The sequence below is a fragment of the Coenobita brevimanus genome, chromosome 68 (genome assembly GCF_032717465.1).
Source record: "Coenobita brevimanus isolate Jiangsu-jjx chromosome 68, ASM3271746v2, whole genome shotgun sequence".
Taxonomy (NCBI): domain Eukaryota; kingdom Metazoa; phylum Arthropoda; class Malacostraca; order Decapoda; family Coenobitidae; genus Coenobita; species Coenobita brevimanus.
This window is the reverse complement of record NC_137021.1, coordinates 5,175,410-5,187,500: the sequence shown is the minus strand read 5'-3', so window position 1 is coordinate 5,187,500 and position 12,091 is coordinate 5,175,410. Positions and strand designations below refer to the sequence as shown.

Sequence of the window (12,091 nt, the reverse complement as noted above, 5' to 3'; positions counted from 1 at the left end):
TTGAATTGTGAAAAGACAATGGAATTTTGAAAAGGCTACATTAAAATTTTGAATATTTACACATGAATTTTGATGAGGCTATATATAAATTCTGAAGAAGATTTATCTGAAATTTGAAAAGACTACACCTGACCATTGAAGAGTTTGCATTTCCATAAGCTCTGTCATAAAAAAAATAACCCAGATAATTCCGCCCCTGAATGGCAAGGCTTTAAGATATCTCGGTACAAAAGGGGAGGTATAAGTGTCCAAGTGATGGCATGAGACGGTGCGTGGGAGGACTGCTGGGCCTCAGGGAACGGAGTGTGCAGCCTATGTAGCCATAAAATAAGTTGTACACAAAATTAAATACAAATACACAAACATACACACCGTCACATATCTCCTCTGAAAAAACACAACGCATACACACAAAGTAATGGCACAACCTGAATACACAAAATGAGGCTAAAAAAGCACACACACACACACACACACACACACACACACACACACACACACACACACACACACACACATTCTGGATTCTCTTTGTGAGCCTGTTACATCACCCGGGAAACAATATTACTTGCCCCCCCCCCCACCAACACACACACACACAAAACCCACGCACCGCTCCCCCTGTGTGTGTGTGTGTGTGTGTGTGTGTGTGTGTGATAGCTACTTCTTAGAACCCTTCCTCTTTATCTTCATCTTACATTTTTATAAAGCCTTCTCACAGTCTTGTTCTTTGTTGTAGTGCTCTCTCTCTCTCTCTCTCTCTCTCTCTCTCTGTTATTCCCCCTTCCCTTTACGCATATAATTTATTTATTTATTTATATCCTATTCCACTTTTCTCCACATCTTAAACTAAATTCCTTTTCTTCTTCTTCTTCTTCTTCTTCCCCTACATTTTCTTCCTCCTTTCTCAATAATATCGTTCTATACTTCAACCATCCTCTTACCTACCACTGGTTTTCTTTTTATACTAGGAAGAAGGAACCAAAAGCCGGAATTAGGGACCTTACCCATACATTAGACGGTAAGTGAGGGATTGGAAAGTACGAACAATTAAATATATATATGCCTTGGTGACCCTCGTGAAGTTGAAAGGCTTTGATTATTAAGTCTTGTTCTTTTATATTTTTTTTTTCCACAACACTCCCTTTTTGTTTTTTTTTCACCCTTTTTTTCCCTATATTTTTTCACAGTACATCTCTTTCGTTTTTTCCCACCATTTTGCGAATATTTTTCCATAACAACCTCTTTCGTTTTTTTCCTTTTTCGTAATACTGTATTTTTTTTTTTAACAATACTCCCATTTTCGTATCTATTCCCATCTTTTTTTTTTCGCATTTATTTTTTCTCAATATTCTCCCTTTCGTGTTCTCCCACTTTTTTCGTAAATATTTTCTTCACGACACTTCCCTTTCGTGTGAGACTGTCCTAATTTTTTTTTTTTCTCCTCCTGCTTCATTTTCTGTTCTTTTTTTGTTTGTCACCTTTTTCCTTTCCACCTGTCCACCTTTTTTTAATTTTTTTAGTCTGTTTTTTTTTTTTACCGTACCTTTATTCCCCTGCTATTTGAATCTAATTTTCCGTACAATTTCTTTTTTATTTTCTGTTCTTGGTTTATTTTGTATCCCCGAACGTTTTTTCACTTCTGTTTTGATCTCTATCTTCTTTCTTCCTCCAATTTTGTTATAATTTTTTCCCCTTTGTGAGGGTATAGTATGTTAAGCGCTTCGTGCCAGAGTGTCGTTCAGCTCGGATACTGGTTTGTCTTTTTTTGTTTGGTATTCGGTTCGGGTTCGTTTGGTGAGGTGGCAAGTACAGTAGCTAGGGGGCGTGACGTGGCATAGGAGGTTAGATGGTAGTTTCCATTCGCAGTGCCGTCAGTTGCTCCCCAACCACCAGCCAGGTAAGGTAACTCTTGACTTACTATCGCTTCAGTGATTTTGTGTTAATTTTGTGGCTTTATATTGAGTCCGTCATGGTTGTGGTGATTTTTCCATTATTGGGTGAACTTTTAGCAGTGGATTGTTTATTTTGTGGGTTTCTTCATTAGGGTCCTACTTCTGTCGAGGGCCGGACAGGAGAACCATCCTTCATGTCTCGTTAGTAACTCCTGTGAGGTGTTCCTGACCGAGTGGTACACGGCTGGCAAAGATTAAGGAACACCCGGGAATACAGGAGAGGGCCAACAATCGAAGTTTTAACGTAGGGAAACTATAACCTATTTTATGAAGGAAACTTTATGAGGAACTTTTGTCTGTATTTAACGATGGTACAAACCTTTGGTGCTATGATTGTTATTGTTATTGTAATAAATTTATTAATTTTTTGTCTGTTTACCATTGACCCAAAAGCAACACTACTGATACCTGATCCCTGATTTATATAATTTATGATATCTGTTCCCAGGACTACTTTGTGTTTAGAGAACCTGAAGTATTCACACACTTCCATCTTCGTTTTCTATTCTTGATATTTTTCTTTTAATGCCAAAAGTTTGACAATCATTTTTCTTCCACTTCTCTTCTTGTGTTTTTATATCTTATTTTTCCTTGCACTTTCGTTCTCATTTTTCCTTCTTCACTTTTTATTCTTGGTATGTATCTTATGCAATCTGGAACATTTCTCAGCACGCTTCTTCCAATACTCTTTTTACTTCCATTTTCACTCCTCCCTGCATTTCCTTCCTATTTTGCCCCCCCCCCCTTTTTTTCGCCTTCTCTTCTAGTACCACTTCCTTCTCATCTCCAGACATTAATATTCAACTTAAAGACAAAACTGTAACCTATTTATCTATTAATTTATTTACTATTTAATATTTCATTTTAGAGAAAACATATGTAGTAATGGGGCTCAAAACATTCTCCTTTAAATAATTCTCACAAAGCTATGTATGTACGTATCTATCTATTTAGGCCTATCTATCTGTTCATTCATTCATTAACCCCTTCACAACGATTCCTCTCCCTAAGCTATCTATCTACGAGTATATACCTATCAATCTATATATATCTCTCTATTTATCCATCTATCTATCTATCTATCGATTCATTCATTAACTCCTTCGCATGATATCTCCTCTTACTTTTAAGAAAATCGTCTGAAGGTAGCAATAAAAATAAAAACAGTCATCGATCTGAAGGGGTTAACGACGAAGGTTGCATTCTCCGTGGTTTTCTGATTGAACACAACCTCGTGGGTGATTTATTTTTCAATCTCTATATACCGCAAATTCTCCATCCATTTTTAATTTCCTTATTCTCTCTCTCTCTCTCTCTCGTCTTCCACATTCCCAGCTTCCTTCCCTCCTCCCATCCTCTTATTGTCTATTCCATTTTCCATTCCCAATTTTATTCTTCCCCATTCTTACATACTCCTGGTCTTTCTTAATTCCTCCTTTCTCATATATTTCCATTTCCTCCTTCCTTTCTTCTCTTCTCATGTTATTCTCCTATTTTTACTCCACATTCCTTTATCTGTATCCTCCATTTCTCTCCCTTATTTTACCTCAATAGTCTTCACCTGCGCCTTACTGTCTTCCTTGATTCTTTCCTTTTCTTCTTCCTCTTTCATTCCATCCCTCGTCATTCGTCCTACATGCCTTGTTTCCCCATTTCACTCTGCCTTCCGCTTCTTTCCTAACACTCGCTTTCTTCTTTTTATTCCATTTCATTTTAACACCACTTTTCCATGCTAGATTCTTTTATTTACTGTTTCTTCTATTTCTTGCTTCTATATTTCCTTCCTAAGTTCTTCCTCTCTCCTCCCCGTCTTATTCTTCTTTAACCCCTCCTCCTCTTTCTTCATATTCATATCTCAGCGGCTTCTCCCTTCTTATTTCCATTTTCTCGTCAGTCCTCCTCCACCTCTTCCTACTATTCTCCCTCTCCTCTCCTCCCCTCCTGGTCTCTCACTCGATCAGAAGGGTCCCTAAAACTGCCATAAATAAGGATCTTCGACAGTGCTGCAGAATTGAACAGCATTCCCAGAACCCCCCCCCCTTCGTCCCATTCTCTCTCTCTCTCTCTCTCTCTCTTTCGACAAACTTTCCCTCTTTTCTTACTCCCACTTCTCTTATTTTCTTCCTGGTTTTCTTCTCTTCTAACTTCTCGCAATTTTTCTTTTAGCATCTATCTTTTTTCTCTCTGCCTCTTGACAACACTTTCTCGTTCCTTAGTGCTCGCTCTCTCTCTCTCTCTCTCTCTCTCTCTTTTTTTCCTGGGGCTTGGGGACTTCCTGGGCCATATTCCTTAGCGATTTACCGTATACATTTATTTCGCCTAATTATTTTCTTAGAACATTTGTAATTTTTTATGTACTTTATTTTATGGACTTTATGTATTTTATTTAATGTACTTTATTTCTTTCCTTTATTTTGTGTACTTTATTTTTTGCGCCGGTACTTTATTTTGCGTACTTAATTATGTACCGCACTTTACTTATGTACTTTATTTATTTTACTCGTATGTGCCTTATTTTCTGTACCATACTTTTCGTGTTTCATTTTCTGTGCTTCATTTTTGGTACATTTGTTTTATGTATTTTTTTTTTAAGTACTTTATGTACTTTGTTTTTTGTCCTGTATTTTATCATTTTTTATTCTATTTACTTTACTTCATGCATTTTATTTTTCTGTACTTCACCTTTTGTACTTCAACGAATAATATTTGTGATAAACGAATTCTTGCACTTTTAACAGGAAAACTAAGAACGAAGCAAAAGACTGACAGCCAATAAAAAAAAAAATCCCTACCAAAGAAAGCTGAACAATAAAAAAATAAAACCAATATCAGTTCCTTTAATGACACCCGGACACACCTCATTATTAATTTTATCAGATTGGCGCATTTTCTTGGTTTTCTTCCCACTGCTCCTTTACTACCTTCACTCCAACTTGGCCTAAAATTGTCATCTTTCCACAGTATCTTAAACACTTGAGTGAACCAATGGATTAACACTAGAATATGCTAGTCACGAAGAAGTGCTGCAGGAACGATGGAGCCGCAGCAAACTGCCACCTCCCCATCTTAAACACATACCCGTAACAAAGGTTTAACGCTAGAATATGATGCTAGTCACGAAGAAGTGCTGAGGAAACGAGAGTAAAAACAGTACGAATTATTATTGACGAAAACTCTGCCCCTGTTACGTAAAGGAATAATGAAGATTAAGTGCAATGTCTCCAGTAAGAAAATTTTACCCTAAGTTGCATAATAACGTCTGAGGCTACAAAGATTAAGATGAAGAAAATACACTGACAGACTAATGAGGTTAAAAGAGTGGAGGGCACTGGTTAAAGGGAAAGATAGGTCCAAAGGCGTTCAGGTGTAGATGTGAAAAAGAATAAGGTACTTTTTTTTTTTTTTTTTTTTAATCGACTGAATGCTTTATCAAAATACTAGAGATGATTAATGACCCTTACGCTGAAGTTATACTCTCTCTCTCTCTCTCTCTCACCACAACCTCTTTCACTTCTCTTACCCATTCCACTTTCATAACCATTCCTTACATAATAAGTTCTCCCCCAGTTTCTCCCTCTCCTCGGCGTCCACTTTTCATAAACCATTTCTTTCTGGTTCTCATTTAATCTCTTCTGCTTGAGGTATCCCAATTTCAACTCCCCTCCCTCTTAGCTCTGGGTCAATCCCTTCTTCCAACCATGTAAAAAAAAAACAAAAACTATCTATTCTATCTATATACCTAGGCTGCTTCCCCCAAGGAAAAGGGAGGTAGCCGAGACAGGACGACACACTCCCCATTTACTCATCCATTCAAACACATTCATTCGCATCTTAGCCCCAAAGGGGAGAACGGACAGATCCTCACCGCACCACACCGCACAAGGGTCAACTGCGCAATGCAATCAGTGACATCCGCAGCAGGGCCCGACAGCAGAGCTGGTTTACCCCTGCCACATCATAACAGACTCATCCCCTTACCCGCACCTGACCTGCCTAGCTGATCAGACCAAATGCGGGAGAATATCCCCTCAGGGCTGCGTCATCACTTATTCATTCACAATTTCTCTCCATTTATTTCTGTCACGCACAGCCACTCTTACTTGCTCAACAGACATCCTTCTCACATCCAGCGCTCTCTTCACACTGTCTATCCATCCTATTCGTGGTCTTCCTCTCAGCCTTACACCTCTCACATCAGATCTAGTTATCTTTTTCACCAATCGTTCATTATCCATTCTCTCCATATGCCCAAACCATCGCAACACCCTCTGCTCAACTCTACCAGCCATCTCCTTATCTAATTCTCGTGCAACCTCTCCTCCTCCTACCACTCACTCTTCTCATTCTTCCCATCAAATTCTCGGACAACCTCTCCTCCTCCCACTCACACTCTCATTCTTCCCTATATCTAATTCTCGGGCAACCTCTCCTTCTCCTCCCACTCACACCCTCTTCTCACCCTTCCCTATCCAACTCAGCAACAAGGAAGAAAATGTGATGATACGATAAAAACCACAAGGCCATTTAATTTATGGCTATGATTTCGTTACATCTCGCGGCACCACCTCCCTATTACAACCAATCTGATGTTAAAATTATCGTGGTGGGCAGAGCATAACTTAGCCGAGTCTGACCTAGCCTAACCCTCACTACTGTAACTACCCCCAACCAGCGTGTAGGAGCCCTAACGTAATCAGTACTAATTTATTTTGTCCAATTACTACCTAACTCGATGAAATCACTCGTAATCTACCCCCCCCCTTCTCTCTCTCTCTCTCTCTCTCTCTCTCTCTCTCGTTCCCGTCTTCCACCCTACTCCTTTTCTATTACTTCCTTAGCCTTTCTTTTTTCTAACCTCATCTAACACATTCTCTCTCTCTCTCTCTCTCTCTCTCTCTCTCTCTAGCACACTTGGCTTACCCCGAGCGGATAACTTCATTGTAGGTCTTCTGTTATCTGCGTTTCCAACCTCCTCTCCCTCTCTCTATTCGTTCTCTTCTCTCTCTCTCTCTCTCTCTCTCTCTCTCTCTCTCTCTCTCTCTCTCTCTCTCTCTCTTTTTAATTCTTAAGCACCGGTATCAATTCATTTCTACATTGTTATCTATCCTGAGAGTATTTACAACACATTTTATCACAGAACGACATACACACATACATATATACACATACACACAGGCTACATACACACATACATATATACACATACACACAGGCTACATACATACATATATATATACACATACACACAGACACATACATTACATACATACATATACACACATACATATACATACCAGATACACACACACACACACACATACACACATACATACACATTCGAACACAAGGCATGACTATTTAAAAGGGCAGTTTTTTGGACTGTCGCTGCTATTCTGTCTTAATTCCTCTCAAATCATTAGTTACCATTCCTTTTTCTTATTTCTTGTTCTCGCGTCACTGTAAGAGAATTTAAGAATACTGCCCCCTCCCCCCCAGTTCCCCAGTCACTGAGAAAATTTAAAAATATTCCCCTGGATCCCAAGTCAGATAAGAAAATTTAAGAATACCCCCTCCATGTCACTTAAGAATATTTAAGAATACCCCCTCCGAGTCACTAAGACAATTTAAGAACCCCCCTCTGAGCCACTAAGAAAATTTAAGAATACTCCCTCCGAGTCACTAAGAAAACTTAAGACCCCCGAGTCACTTAAGAAAATTTAAGAAAACTCCCCCTGGTCCCCAAGTCAGTGTGTGCAAGGTCTCTCTCTCTCTCCCCGCCAACCTCCCCTCCTGACACCTTTCTTAAAACAAACCTGAGCTAAGGAGGATGACGTAAGATGCAGTAGAGACCAGCTGCTGACGACGTATCTACTTGTCAGGCGATACTACTCTACTGCCACGGCCATCAAGGAAAATCAGGAGTAGGTAAAGTTTCTCTCTCTCTCTCTCTCTCTCTAGACAAACCCTTCAATCCGAACCTTTTTTTTTTTTTTTTTTTTACATTCTTAATAATTTCAAACTACTTATCTTTAGATTTTTTCCAAACAGAAAAGATTATATATACAGCCTTAAAAAAAAATAAAAAAATCAACCCTAGAGGCATTTCTTAAACTCAGAAAAATCGTCTACTGGCAGCAAGAGTGAAAAAAAGAGAAAAAAAATATCTAAAGGGACCAAACAGACTGACGTGAGCGGCCACAGTAGAAACCCGTGCGGACGGATCTATCTATCTATGTGTCTATCTATCTGTCACGGGCTTTGCTATTGTCACCCTTCATGAAATCGGGAAGTCGTTGAGAGAAAAAGCTGAGGGCCTCTCTCTCTCTCTCTCTCTCTCTCTCTCTCTCTCTCTCTCTCTCTCTCTCTCTCTCTCTCTCTCTCTCTCTCTCTCGCTAGTGATTAGATCTGGCCAACATACGAAACAGTCCCCACGGTCAATCGTCCCTCACACTTCTGGGGCACCGACCTAATGAAGCGAAATAACAATCCATTCCAGTCATGCTCATTACCTTAACAATATTTCAGTAGAAGCCGTACTCTCGTCGGTTAAAGAAGCTCCCTAACAACTTTTTCACAGGTGATTTAGTTTGTTTATTACCGTACCCCTTCCTGTCCCCTTCTCTGTTACATAAGCTTTCTAACGCATTTTCCCGAGTTATTTATTTTGTTTATTACTCCTCACTGTACTCTTCTGTCTTCCATATGCTCCTTTACACCTTTTCCTAAGCGATTCATTTTGTTTATTACGCCTTGCTGTCCTCTAATCTGTAACATAAATCCTTCCAATATCGCCGTTCTCTGCAGAAATAACGTGCAAAAGGATATTAACCATCCATACCTAAAAATAAACCGCTGAGGAAGAAGTGTTAGGGAGCTTCCTTAATCAACGAGAAGCCAAGCCTAGATGTCAACAGTGCCTGGAGAAAGAGTAAAGAATTAAGTGAAAAGAAAAGTGACCTACTGTTTGAAGGCAGGTATGTTCGATGAAGGGGTGGCCAGGTAACAGTCTAATTATTTCAATTTCGTTAAAACAAACTTTTTTTTTTTTCCCCACAAGATGCATCGAGCTCTCTCTCTCTCTCTAAAAAAAAAACTGTGATAATATTTACACAACACTCCAAGTAACAGTCCTATCACGCATGCAATATGGACGGTGGGTACAAGTGACGGTGTGTGTGTGTGTGTGTGTGTGTGTGTGTGTGTGTGTGTGTGTGTGTGTGTGTGTGTGTGTGTGTGTGTGTGTGTGTGTGTGTGTGTGTGTGAGAGAGAGAGAGAGAGAGAGAGAGAAATCACGTAAATATTCACCATCATCACGACCCATGTGGTATTTTGACAGGTGTGTGACAAGGTTAGACTCAAGGGTACATACAGGTGAGCTTCAGAGGGTACACCTGTCTGGCTCATTAGCGTACAGGTAATTCATAAACGTACAATGCATGGGAGATAAATACAGCTGGTACCTTCTACAACGATTATTGCTGTCATGATACAGTCGATTAAAAACTATATATATTTTAATCTATATATTTGGAAACGATGGACTATTACACACACACACACACACACACACACACACACACACACACACACACACACACAGGATGGTTTTGATAGTTATTAGTAATCTTCACATACTAAGTACTGATGTACTGGCTATTAAATAATAATAACACACAGAAATGAGAAGATAGTTTCGGCAGTAATGTGAGTACCTACTTCTCTCTCCCCCCCCCTCTCTCTCTCTCTCTCTCACACACACACATACACACACACAAACTGAATGACAATTTCGTATATTCTTAGGACACAAAATACAACAGCCGGTTTCTCTGTAAACAAATTTGAGCAGACAGTCGACTCTGAGACGTCTAACTACATACCTGCGAGTGAGAGCCATCGTGGAGGTGTGGTGGGTCGTTGGTGGTGATCTGGTGGGGTCAGCTCGGGTCGGGTTGGGTCAGGTCAACAGCGAATGGAATCTAACACGACCACACTTGGGATCCTAGCCCTTTCTTCGTTTTTTTTTTTCTATATATTTTCACGATTCCTATTCATTCCCGGAATTTTTCTCTTTTCAATATTTTCTTTTATTTTCTTCGCTTTTCAACCCCCACAGTTTTTCTTGTATTTTTTCTTTTATATTTTCTCGTTTTTTTCCTTTTCAATCCCGCAATTATTCTTGCATTATTTTCCCTTTATTTTCCTGCCTTTTTTTCGTCTCCTTAGCCTTGCTTTTCAACACCGCACTTGTATTTTTACGATATTTTCTCGCTTTTTTTTTTGTCCCGTTTTTCTTTTCCTAACTACTTATCTTACCGATCACCGCATTGCTTGGCCTTTTCTTTTCCTTTTCTATCGACAAGTTTTTTTTATTATTACGCTTTTATTTTCCTCTACGTCACACACCGAACCATCTACTTTTTTCCTAACTTTATTTTCTACTCTGTTACTTTTTTCCCAACCTTTTCCTACTCTATCAAATACACCAGAACGTCCACTGGCTCTTATCTTTTTTTAGTGGCCTCGTTTTTATTATCTCTATATCCCTTTTTCTGGCCTAGTTCTTCACTCGACTCGACCTCCTCCTCACAGAACTGTTCCCTCTCTCTTATATTTCTTTCTTCTACTGCCTCATACTTTAACTTACTCGACTGTTCTGGTTAAATTCACTGAGGTAAGCAATGTCTTCTGCACCACGTTCATCCCCTGTACCATACGCTTGCTTTAACCTCGCTCACTCTCTCGCTTTCCTCACTCTCATCGCCAGTTTCCACACTCCTCAGGGAAAGGACCTCTTAGTGTGTCTCTAACCCTTTCGCTGCTAGGGAAACACCTGGATATTTTTAGTCAGCCTTACGCCAGGTGGTTTTCTTCTCCATTATGCCTTTCGTTGTTATGGACGCGTTTTGACATTCACTCAGACAAAAAAAAAGGGGGGGGGCAATTTTTTCTGTTCCTTTTCTTGTCGTTCAGCAATCCTAGCTGGCAAAGGGTTGAAAACTACGCGAACCAGATATAATGGACCATGAACCAACAATTTTCGTCCAAGCTTTACGTAAAAAAAGAAAGAAGAAAAAAAAATGTATTGAGCGTAAATCAGTATTTCTCTTTCCCCCGTCTAAGCTTCACGTGGCCGGGGAAGACAATATGGCGAACCAGGTGTAATTAAGCATGAAGTAACATTTTTTTTTTTTTTTCCAGTCCAAGCTTCACGTTGTTGGGGGAAAAAGATTTATAACAAGCATGAACCGACGTACACCTCTTTCTCACTTCATGCTTCAATTTGTAGGAGGAGATGGGATGTATTAAGCATGAACTGACGTGTATATATGTATTTTTTCGACGTATATTTATCTTCTTTTTTTTCGACTTATATTTAACTATTTTTCACGACAACTATTTTTTTTTTCCAGTTCATGCGCCGCGTTGTAGGATGAAAAAGGTGTATTACACATGGACCAGCATTAATTTTTTTTTTCAGTCCATGCTTCACGTTGCCCAGAGGAGAGGGAGGAAAAAAAAAGGGGAAACAGGTACACTCACTCACGTCACTGCAAATACGAGCCGGCTCAGCGAAGGGTCTCAAGTCACGCGGAAAAAAGCCAGACAGGAACACAACTGCCCGGTACACCACCACTTGTCGCCCGATCACGCTCTCTCCACTCCGGATCTTCCCTTGTTGGATCTATATGCTCTTTAGGGCTATCCTCCCCAGTATACGGGTTTACGGGTATCCCACTTCAATTTCTCCCCCCCAAGTCGATATATTTTTCGTGGTATACTCACTACTCTATACGGGTATCCTCTCTAATTTTTCCCCCAAGCTGATTATATTTCTCGTCGAACACTCACTAATATGCGGCTATCCCACTCCAGTTTCCCCCGCCAGTACGGATATATTTTTCTCAGTATACCCACATACGGCTAGACTGTATACCCCACTCCGGCTCTCTCCCCCTAGGTTGGATCAGTAATTCTCGCTATCCTCCCTTCAATACGGATATCCCCCTTGACAATTTCTCCTTGAGAGTAAAAGTGAGGAGAGTTTTCAGGCCCTACTTGCTTCTCCACCACTGTTTTCTTCACCTTCTGGGCCAAGACAACGAGAAAATAATGGTTTCAATCAAGATGAGGCA

The 12,091-nt window shown here is 39.9% G+C and overlaps 1 protein-coding gene across 2 annotated transcripts in view; it reads right to left on the bottom strand.

Annotated features, from left to right (window-relative positions):
• The window catches only part of LOC145405851 (uncharacterized), a 678,506-nt gene extending 668,121 nt beyond the window's left edge, over positions 1-10,385 (bottom strand). For both annotated transcript variants that reach the window (XM_080277104.1, XM_080277106.1), the window contains exon 1: positions 9,836-10,385. The gene's annotated coding sequence lies outside the window, so the exon portion shown is untranslated. The remainder of the gene's footprint in view (positions 1-9,835) is intronic.
• Positions 10,386-12,091: the final 1,706 nt, after the last annotated feature.